The sequence below is a fragment of the Cervus canadensis genome, chromosome X (assembly GCF_019320065.1).
Source record: "Cervus canadensis isolate Bull #8, Minnesota chromosome X, ASM1932006v1, whole genome shotgun sequence".
Classification (NCBI taxonomy): Eukaryota; Metazoa; Chordata; class Mammalia; order Artiodactyla; family Cervidae; genus Cervus; species Cervus canadensis.
This window is the reverse complement of record NC_057419.1, coordinates 106,772,386-106,780,440: the sequence shown is the minus strand read 5'-3', so window position 1 is coordinate 106,780,440 and position 8,055 is coordinate 106,772,386. Positions and strand designations below refer to the sequence as shown.

The 8,055-nt window shown below is 39.0% G+C and overlaps 1 pseudogene; it reads left to right on the top strand.

The window, feature by feature from the left end:
* Positions 1 to 4,361: 4,361 nt before the first annotated feature.
* Positions 4,362 to 7,751, top strand: LOC122435683 (annotated as a pseudogene).
* Positions 7,752 to 8,055: the final 304 nt, after the last annotated feature.

Genomic DNA, 8,055 nt, shown 5'->3' with positions numbered 1-8,055 from the left:
GTAATAGCAATTTTTAAAGAGAATCATCTATGGAATTAATCCCAAATAACTCTAGATATAAAAGGGACGTTTATTAAGAGAGAAAAGGGGCTTTAGTTTTTCACCCTAAGAGAGTTCCTTGCAAAGTAAAAGCCATTAAAAATATTCTACAAGACCCTAGGTTCAGAAAAAAGAAGCAATATCATTGATCGTCACACATATAATTAGTACCTATTAGACGTGGCAAACTTTATGGTCATAGTATCTTTGTTCTTATGAGATACTGTTGGCCATATATATATGATGTATTAAGTGGCAAGTTATTGATTAAGAGTACAACCTCCAATACCAGCACTGTTCCTTTGGGAAAATATAACTCAATTTACAATGAATTGCTTTCCTTGCAGTTTATAGGAATGCATTGTGGCAAAAAGTAGAGATTACCTGTCTGTTCTGTAAGTGCCTAATTTAGCATGACAATACAGAAGTTAGCTGGCCACTGAAAATTGTGTATTTGGGGGCAAAACACTTAAGAGTTTTTGATCTTCAATTTCATGCCTTTCAAAAACTGTTCCACGGTTTACATGAAATTATGTATGTAAAGTCTCTAGTATAGTACCTGTATCACAATAGATGTTTAGCAATTTCTAGACATAACTATTCCAATGGTTATATTATGTCAGTGTGTCACCACTGCCATATTGCTTCACCAATACATGCAATACAAATACAATACAGGTAAAATATAAAGTGCACCTTTTCCATTTTCCACAAGAAAATTAGTTTTCCTTGGTTTTCTTATTTTTCACAGTCATAGCCTCCTTTTGCTGTTGAAGGAATCCTGAGTTGTGTATCATATAAGGAATATCACAAGCTCTCTGCTGAGACTGCACCACAGTACTGCTGGTTTGGCTATTGCCTCTGTTGTATTTCCTTTGTACCAACAAAACCAGCCAACCATAGTCCCCCTTGGAATCTGTCAGATAATCAGATGTATTCATACTGAAATTTAACTCAGAAGCAGGTTACATGTACAAAGAGCACCTGTGTTATCTCATACAATCCCAACAGTAGTCCTGTGAACTAGGTATATTAGTGGCATCCCCATTTTACAAACTAAGAAACAGAGTCAAGAAAAATTAAGTAATTTACCCAAGGTCATACAAAATGTGCCACACCCAGAGCTAGAAATATCAAGCACTCCACCATACTGTTTATTCATTTTGGCATTTGTTTAGTAACCTAATAAATTTTAGGAATCAGTGAAAGAAAATGGACCAGAATGGGCAAATTTAATTCAGATGACCATTATATCTACTACTGTTGGCGAGAATCCCTTACAAGAAATGGAGTAGCCCTCATAGTAAACAAAAGAGTTTGAAATGCAGTACTTAGGTGCAATCTCAAAAACAACAGAAAGATGTCTGTCTGTTTCCAAGGCAAACAATTCAATATCACAATAACCCAGGTCTATGCCCCAACTATTAATGCCAAGGAAGCTGAAGTTGAATCATTCTATGAGGACCTACAAGACCTAGAACTAACACCAAAAAAAGGATGTTCTTTTCATCATAGGGGACTGGAATGCAAAAGTAGGAAGTCAAGAGATACCTGGAGTAATAGGCAATTTTGGCCTTGGACTACAAAATGAATCAGGGCAAAGGCTAACAGAGTTTTGCCAAGAGAACACACTGGTCATAGCAAACACCCTCTTGTGACAACACAAGAGACGACTCTACACATGAACATCACTAGATGGTCAATACTGAAATCACATTAATTATACTCTCTGTAGCCGAAGATCGAGAAGCTCTATGCAGTCAGCAAAAACAAGACTGGGTAGCTGACTGTGGTTCAGGTCATGAATTCCTGATTGCAAAATAAGTTGAAAAAGTAGGGAGAACCACTAGTTCATTCAGATATGACCTACATCAAATCCCTTATGATTATATAGTGGAAGTGACAAATAGATTCAAGGGATTAGACCTGATAGACAGAGTGCCTGAAGAACTATAGATGAAGGTGTGTAATATTGTACAGGAGGCAGTGACCAAAGTCATCCCCAAGAAAAAGAAATGCAAAGAGGTAAAATAGTTGTCTGAGAAGGCCTTAAAATAGCTGAGAAATGAAGAGAAGCAAAAGGGAAAAAGAAAAAAGGAAAGATATACCCATCTGAATGCAGAGTTTCGAAGAATAGGAAGGAGAGATAAGAAAGCCTTCCTCAGTGATCAGTGCAAAGAAATATAGGAAAACAACAGACTGAGAAAGACTAGAAAGCTCTTCAAGAAAATTAGAGATACCAAGGGAACATTTCATGCAAAGATAGGCACAATAAAGGACAGAAATCGTATGGACCTAACAGAAGCTAAGAAATGGTGGCAAGAATACACAGAAGAACTATACAGAGAAGATCTAAATGACCCAGATAATCACAGTGTTGTGATCACTCACCTAGAGCCAGACATCTTGGAGTGCGAAGTCAAGTGGGCCTTAGGAAGTATCACTATGAACAAAGCTAGTGGAGGTGATAGAACACCAGCTGAGCTATTTCAAATCCTAAAAGATGGTGCTGTGAAAATGCTGCACTCAATATGCCAACAAATTTGGAACTCAGCAGTAGCCATAGGATGGGAAAAGGTCAGTTTTCATTCTAATCCCAAAGAAGAGCAATGCCAAAGAATGTTCAAACTACCACACAATTGTACTCATTTCACATGCTAGCAAAGTAATGCTCAAAATTCTCCAAGTCAGGCTACAACAGTACATGATATGATAACTTCCAGATATTCAAGCTGGATTTAGAGAAGGCAGAGGAATCAGAGATCAGATTGCCAGCATTCATGGGATCATAGAAAAAGCAAGAAACTTACAGAAAACCATATACTTCATTGACTACACTAAAACCTTTGAATGTGTGATCACAATAAACTGTGGAAAATTCTGAAGGAGATGGGAATACCAGACCACTTTACCTCCCTGCTGTGAAACCTGTGTGCAGGTCAAGAAGCAACTGTTAGAACTGGACATGGAACAACAGACTGTTTCCAAATTGGGAAAGGAATATGTCAAGGCTGTATATTGTCACCCTGCTTATTTAACTTACAAGTAGAGTACATCATGTGAAATGTTGGGCTGGATGAAGCACAAGCTGGAATCAAGATTGCTGGGGGAAATATCATAAGTTGGTTTTGCAGATGACACCACCCTTATGGCAGAAAGAGAAGAAGAGCTAAAGAGCCTCTTGATGAAGGTGAAAGAGGACAGTGAAAAAGCTGTTTTAAAATTCAACATTCAAAAAACAAAGATTATGGCATCTGGTTCCATTACTTCATGGCAAATAGATGGGGAAACCATGGGAACAGTGACAGACTTTATTTTCTTGGGCTCAAAAATCCCTGCAGATGGTGACTGCAGCCATGAAAATAAAAGACACTTGCTCCTTGGAAGGAAAGCTATGACAAACCTAGACAGTGTATTTAAAAACAACAACAACAACAAAAAAAAGCAGACACATTACTTTGCTGACAAATGTAGTCTGGTCAAAGCTATCATTTTTCCAATAGTGATATATGGATGTGAGAGTTGGACCACAAAGAAGGCTGAGCACTGAAGAATTGATGCTTTTGAACTATGGTGTTGGAGAAGACTCTTCAGAGTCCCTTGGACTACAAGATCAATTCAGTCAACACTAAAGGAAATCATTCCTGAATATTCATTGGTTGCACTGATGCTGAGGCTGAAACTCCAGTACTTTGCCCACCTGATGCAAAAATGGCCTCATTGGAAAAGACCCTGATGCTGGGAAAGATTGCAGGCAGGAGGAGAAGGGGATGACAGAGAATGAGATGGTTGGATGGCATCACCAACTCGATGGACATGAGTTTGAGCAAGCCCCAGGAGTTGGTGATGGACAGGGAAGCCTGGCGTGCTGCAGTCCACAGGCCGCGAAGAGTCAGACATGACTGAGTGACTGAACAACAGCAACAACTGATGCCCATGAATACTGGAGGCAGTTGCAACCACATGCACCAGTACAGAGTCCATGTTGGGTATTGTTGTGCTTGGATATATCAATTATCTTTTGCAGTCATCTTTTCCTTTTTCCTAGCTATTTCAAAAAAGTTTGTTGCTGGAACTTTCCCAGTTTAGTTCATTGAGATGGATTGTGACAAAATCACAGGGCAAATGAAAATCGCCTAGAGATCAGAGCACGGTAGCCCAAACTTGAAAAATTGATGAGTACTTAGATCACCCTCTTGGAGAGATAGTGAATCAGGCTTTGCTTTTTCATTTATTGGCTTATTGAGGGCTAGTTGTATTATGTTAAGTCTCTATCACTTGTGTTGTTGCTACCTGGGGTTCTAAATGTGCAAGAAGTTAATATGCTGGTATCAGAAACCCTAAGAGGTGAACTGGTATAGAAGTTTGTTGGTATTTTTGGTTGTCCAGAATACTTGATATAATTCCTGTCTTTAGGGAAAGTTCACCATCAATGGGTTTCCTCAGAAAGCAGATCCAAACATTTGAGTGGTAACACCAATTACCCAACATAGGAGAACTGGGGGTACAAAGTGCATCATCTGTGACTACTGGGGACAAGGATGATGTTTTCTCCAGATGAAACAAGTGCTGTAATCCTGTCTGTGCTGTACCCTGATTTGATTCACTAACATTTCTGGAGAATCTTTAAGCTTACATACTTTTTTACATAATGCATGATCAAATTTATTTTGATAAAATGGTTCACAGTAATAACATCAGACAAAATGAATTTGATCACAAGTTGATTCAGGCATCACATGTTCAGAAATAGGGTGATTCCAACTTTTCAAATTAACTGAGATAATCTATTGTCATATTTACTTTGCTAGCACAATATTATGTTGCATCTTTAGCAGTGTTAAAAGTAATTTTACCTTAAATGAGAAGCCTGTAAATGGTAACAAAAATGGCTAAGTGAGCTTACATACTTTAATAAACTGTTTTTTAAAAATATGAACTAGCTAGTTTGTCTTTGCTTTTTGCAAGTAAGAACCCTGACTGATAAAGGGCTATTGTTTAGTCACTAAGTCACATCTGACTCTTTTGGGACTCTATGGATTGTAGCCCATCAGTCTCCTCTGTCCATCAGATTTTCCAGGTTAGAATACTGGAGTGGGTTGCCATTTCCTTCTCCAAGGGATCTTCCTGACCCAGGGATCAAGCCCATGTCTGCTGCATCAGCAGGTGGATTCTTTATCACTGAGCCACCAGGGAAACCCCTTAAAGGTTGCTATGTGACATAAATGAGCCAGTCTACATAAAGCACTTAGTATAGTTCCTGGTTAGGGCTTCCCAGGTGGTTTGAGTTGTAAAGAACTTGCCTGCCAATGTAGGAGACATAAGAGATGCGAGTTTGATCCCTGGGTTCAGGAAGATCCCCTGGAGGAGGGCATAGCAACCCACTCCAGTATTATTGTTTGGAGAATCCCATGGACAGAGGAGCCTGGCAGGACATGGGGTTGCAAAGACTCAGACATGACTGAAGCAACTTAACACACACACACAGAGTTCCTGGTTATTATTATATAATAACTGCACACTATATGAGGTGAGTTGTGAGTGAGTTATAGAGTGATCAGAAAGAATATAAAAGAAAACAATGGTTACCTCTGCATAGTGAGATTACTTGAGAATATTTTAATACATATTTATGGAACTTCTTGAGATAGATAATAAAATACAAATAGCAAAAGTAAGTACAGTAGCAAAAAAATGAATAACACAAATACAAATGAAGTTTGAGTGTTTTATACCATTTCAGAATTGAAAGAGTTCTTAGAATTATGTTGGCTTCCCTGATAGCTCAGCTGGTGAAGAATCTGCCTGTGATGCAAGAGACCCTGGTTTGATCCCTAGAGAAGAGACAAGCTAGCCACGTCAGTTTCTTGGGCTTCCCTGGTGGCTCAGATGGTAAAGAATCAGCCTGCAATGCAGGAAACCTGGATTTGATCCCTGGGTTGGGAAGATTCCCTGGAGAAGGGACAAGCTACCCACTCCAGTATTCTGGCCTGGAAAATTCCATGGACAGAGGAGTCTGGCAGGCTACAGTCCATGGGGTCAAAAAAGAGTCAGACATGACTGGGCAGATTTCAGTTTCACTTTAGCTACTGCTGCTGCTAAGTCGCTTCAGTCGTGTCTGACTGTGCGACCCCATAGACGGGAGCCCACCAGGCTCCACCGTCCCTGGGATTCTCCAGGTAAGAACACTGGAGTGGGCTACCATTTCCTTCTCCAATGCATGAAAGTGAAAAGTGAAAGTGAAGTCACTCAGTCGGTGAAGTCACTCAGTCGTGTCCGACTCTTCACGACCCCATGGACTGTAGCCTACCAGGCTCCTCCATCCATGGGATTTTCCAGGCAAGAGTACTGGAGTGGGGTGACATTGCCTTCTCTGTTCACTTTAGAATTACTGCCAAAGTTAAAAGGAGGACATTTTAAAAATTCCATATGCAGAGGAGAAAAACAAATATAATAAAAAATTTGGCCTAAACATTTTCATAGTAAACATTTAATATTATGAAGATATAATGATTTGAATCTTCCTAGGTTGATAGAAAGTTCATGTTCCGTAATACAGGACTTGTAGAAGGTTGTTGCAAAAGTAATCGCGGTTTTTTGCATTGCTGAAATTTGCCATTTAATATTGGAATACTTTCTAAATAAATGTGATTATATATCATTTTAATGTGCATTTCTTGCTTTATGATTTTTGCTAACAACTGATTACTTGCTGTGTATTTTATATTTATTTTAGGCCAAGGAAATAATGTTAGATGAAAAGCAAATTTGAGCAATTTTCTTATTCGAATTCAAGATGGGCTATAAAGCAACGGAGACAACTTGAAACATCTACAACGCATTTGACCCAGGAACTGCTAAGGAACATATAGTGCAGTGGTGGTTCAAGAAATCTGCAAAGAAGACAAGAGTCTTGAAGATGAGGAGTGCAGAGGCCAGCCCTCAGAATTTGACAACGACCAACTGAGAGCAATCATCTAAGCTGGTCCTCTTACAACTACACGAGAAGTTGCTGAAGAGCTCAGCATCAACCATTCTATGGTTATTTGGCATTTGAAGCAAATTGGAAAGATGAAAAAACTCAATAAGTGGGTGCCTCATGAGATGACCGAAAGTTAAAAAAAAAAAAAAAATCGTCATTTTGAAGTGTCTCCTTTTATTCTATGCGACAACAACAAACCATTTCTTGGTCAGATTGTGACGTGTGACAAAAAGTCCAAAGCACTTCCCAAAGCCAAACTTGCACCAAAAGTCATGGTCACTGTTTGGTGGTCTGCTGCCTGTCTGATCCACTAGATCTTTCTGAATCCCAGTGAAACCATTACATCTTGGAATTATGTTCAGCAAATCGATGAGATCCACCGAAAACTGCAACACCTGCAGCTGGCATTGATCAACAGAAAGGGCCCGATTCTTCTCCATGGCAACACCCAACTGCATATTGCACAACCAATGCTTCAGAAGTTGAATGAATTGGGCTATGGAGTTTTGCCTCATTCGTCATATTCACCTGACCTCTCACCAACCAATGACCACTTCCTCAAGCATCTCGACAACTTTTTGCAGACAAAATGCTTCCACATCCAGCAGGAGGCGGATGATGATTTCCAAGAGTTTGTCAAATTCCAAAGCACAGATTTTTATGCTACAGGAATAAACTTATTTCTTGTTGGAAAAAATGTGTTGATTATAATGGTTCCTATTTTGATTAATAAAGATGTGTTTCTGCCTAGTTATAATGATTTAAAATTATGGTATGGAACCGTAATTACATTTGCATGAATGTAATAGTAAGATTAATAGAGATTCCATTTATAAAACTTTAGATATTTGAACCTTAACATGATGGCTACCACTTTACATTCTCACTCGCCTGCAATATGTCAGAAAACTGGTCCTCCTTACATATTTCAGTAGATGGCAACTATATTTTCATTTCCTTAGGGCAAAAACTTTCAACTTGTATATTGAATAAATTTTTTCATTCCCTCTCAGCTATCATACTGGTCCAAGTCA